Here is a 3,428-nt window from a genome sequence, read left to right as displayed (position 1 = left end):
GCTACTTTTGAGCTAAAGGGCCACATACTTGCCCAACTCAAGGAAATTCCTTTCTATGGAAAAGACCACGAAGATGCCTACAAGCATTTGGATGAAGTTAATGATGTAGCTGATTACTTCAATGTTCCAAGTATGCCTCGCAAGACTCAGCTACTTCGCATGCTTCCAGTGACATTCAAAGGTGCTGCAAAAGATTGGCTCAAATTGCTTCCCCCCGGATCAGTCACCACATGGGCCAAGATGAAAGAAGAATTCATTAACCACTTTTGCCCACCTTCCAAGATAGCCAAACTGAAGAAAGCAATAGCTAACTTTGAACAACAAGCTGGAGAGTCATTATATGAAGCTTGGGAGAGGTACAAGAGCTTACTAAGCAACTGCCCACATCATGACCTAAATACCAAGCAAGAAGTCTCCATTTTCTATGATGGAGTCAATGTCACAACTAGGCAGTTACTTGACTCGCAAGGCCCGCTCACCAAAAAGCCACCCCCAGTGATCAAGGAATTAATTGAAGAATTCTCTAAGCACTCTAGAGAATACCACAACCTAAGAAATGATGTTACTAGGGGAGTCGCATATGCAGCTACTGAAGACTTATCCGTTGTCATGGCTATGCTAAAAACCATGGATATGAGGATGGATAAAATGGATCAAACAATCCATGCTATTCGGGTGGGTTGTGAAAATTGCAATGGGCCTCATCTTACTAGAGACTGCGACTTGGATGAAAATGGCAACAAAAAGGTGCAAGTATGTTACTCAAGTGGAGACCGATATGATGAAGACTGGCAAAAACCAAAGAAAGAGTGGCTCCCGTATGAAGAGTACAAGAAGGCTAAGGAGGAGAAGTACAAGCAGAAAGGAAGAGGTTTTTACCAAAAGGAGGAGCCGGCACAAGAAAGAACACCAAGTTTGGAAGAAATTTTTACCAAATTTGTAGTTGCTTTAGAAAAAAGACATAGTGATCATGATGCTGCCATTCAAGAAACAACAAATATCCTTAGAAACCAGCAAGCATCCATTCACAACATAGAAACGCAGCTGGAGCAACTTGCTCAACAAATAAACCAAAGATCACTGGGCAAACTCCATAGTAAAACCGAAAATCACTCACAAGGCGCGCACATAAATATAGTTACAACAAGAAGTGGGAAAATAATTACCCCTCTGGCCCCTATTCAGAAAGAAGCACCTAAAGAATCACAGAGGAAAGAGGCAGAAAATCAAGCAGAACATCAAAACTTTCAATCTAACAGCCCTACTCGCCGAGTACCAAACATGGACTCGGCGAGTACAATGCCAAATCCGAAAGAACAGGTCCCTGAAAAGCCCTATTAGCCTCCAATGCCATACCCATCCCGAGCTAAGAAGGAGAAGCGGGAAGAGGAGTACCAGAAGTTCCTAGATCATATCAAGACTCTTCAAATCAACATACCCTTCATTGAAGCTGTCGTCCAAATGCCCAACTATGCCAAGTTCCTTAAGGAGCTTCATACTAATAGAACGAAGATGGAAGAAGTGAAGAAGGTTGTCCTAAATGAAAAGTGTTAATCTGCTATGCTAAATAAGGTACCAAAGAAGAAAGGTGACCCGGGGAGCTTAACACTACCTTGCCAATTTGGCAGCTTAGCTACAATTCACGCCTTAGCTGATTCGGGAGCAAGTGTCAACCTAATGCCATATTCGTTCTTCAAGAAGCTGGATCTCCCGGAACCAAGGACAATTCGCATGGCAATCCATTTAGCAAACAAGACAGTCACTTTCCCAAGGGGCATATGCGAAGATTTGTTGGTCAAGGTGGACAAATTCGTCTTTCCCGCTGACTTTATTATTCGAGATATGGAGACGGATCCTCAAGTCCTGATCATCCTCGGAAGACCCTTCCTCAACACTGCGAGTGCTATAGTAGATATGCGGGATTCAAAGCTTACCTTGCGGGTAGGTGATGATTCTTTAACTTTTGGGGTTGATCAAGCCATGAAGTATTCAAGGAATAGTGACGACACGACTTTCTCAATCGACATGCTAGACGAACTATTGGAGGAGTGTGTAAGTGAAGATTCCAGCGAGTCCACAAGTGTTGATGAACAATTTGATGCAGAAAAAGACTTAATGGAGATCGAAAAGCTGCTGGAAGAAGCTGAATATGAAGAAATAATCAAGCAATCTGAAAGCCCTAGTTGCCGAGTAGGGTCGATCTACTCGTCGAGTTCCTCCTTTGAAAAGGAGGAATTCGTCAATTCAGCCACCAACTCACCGAGTACCTTACCCGCACTCGGCGAGTCTAGCAGTCAGAACCAAAAATCTGAGCTGAAAACATTACCTGAACATTTGGAGTAAACTTTCCTAGAAGAGGGCAACCAAAAGCCAGTGATTATAGCCTCTGACCTGTCCAAATCTGAAAAGGAGGAGCTTGTGCAAGTGTTGAAGAAACGGAAGCGTGTCATAGCTTGGAGCATCATCAACATCAAGGGAATAAGCCCATCTTATTGCTCTCACACGATCAATCTAGAAGAAGGAGTGAAGCCGGTTGTGCAGCACCAATAAAGACTGAACCCGAATATGCAAGAAGTATTCAACAAGGAAGTGGTCAAACTCTTAGATGCGGGAATTATCTATTCCATTTCCGATACACCATGGGTGAGTCCGGTCTAAGGGGTGCCCAAGAAAGGAGCAATGACGATCATAACCAACGAGAAGAACGAGCTAATCCCGACACGAACGGTAACCGGTTGGAGAGTGTGCATCGATTATCGAAAGTTAAACGATGCCACTCGAAAAGACCATTTTCCCTTAGCTTTTATTGATCAAATGTTAGAAAGGTTATCGGGCCATAGTTACTATTGCTTTCTAGACGGATTCTCGGGTTATTTTCAAATACCCATAGACCCAATGGACCAATAAAAGACCACATTTACTTGCCCAAGTAGGACTTTTGCTTATAGGTGCATGCCCTTTGGTCTATGCAATGCACCCGCAACTTTTCAAAGGTCCATGATAGCCATATTCCACGACATGGTGGAAAAATTCATGGAAGTCTTTATGGACGAGTTTTCTATTTTTGGATCTTCTTTCCATGATTGTCTTACAAACCTTGACTTAATGCTTGCTCGGTGTGAAAAAACAGACTTGGTCCTCAACTGGGAGAAATGCCACTTTATGGTCAAAGAGGGTATAGTGTTGGGCCACAAAGTTTCCAAAAAGGGAATTGAAGTGGATGGGACAAAGATGGACACCATTGCCAAATTACCCCCACCAACTAATGTGAAGGGCATTAGAAGTTTTCTAGGACACACGGGTTTTTACCGGCATTTCATAAAAGATTTTTCCAAAATAACTAGACCTTTGACACAATTATTATTATAGGATTCACCATTTAATTTTACTAAAGAGTGTTTAGAGGCATTTGAATTTTTAAAGGAAAA

General features: G+C 42.5%; 1 non-coding gene across 1 annotated transcript; it reads right to left on the bottom strand.

The window, feature by feature from the left end:
- Nucleotides 1-288: 288 nt before the first annotated feature.
- On the bottom strand, nucleotides 289-395 carry LOC144998995 (small nucleolar RNA R71). The gene has a single exon (XR_013660525.1). It is a non-coding gene; the product is annotated as a small nucleolar RNA R71 (small nucleolar RNA).
- Nucleotides 396-3,428: the final 3,033 nt, after the last annotated feature.

The sequence above is a fragment of the Lactuca saligna genome, chromosome 5 (genome assembly GCF_052625555.1).
Source record: "Lactuca saligna cultivar CGN05327 chromosome 5, ASM5262555v1, whole genome shotgun sequence".
In the NCBI taxonomy this organism is placed as follows: Eukaryota; Viridiplantae; Streptophyta; class Magnoliopsida; order Asterales; family Asteraceae; genus Lactuca; species Lactuca saligna.
This window is presented reverse-complemented; position numbering and strand designations above follow the sequence as displayed.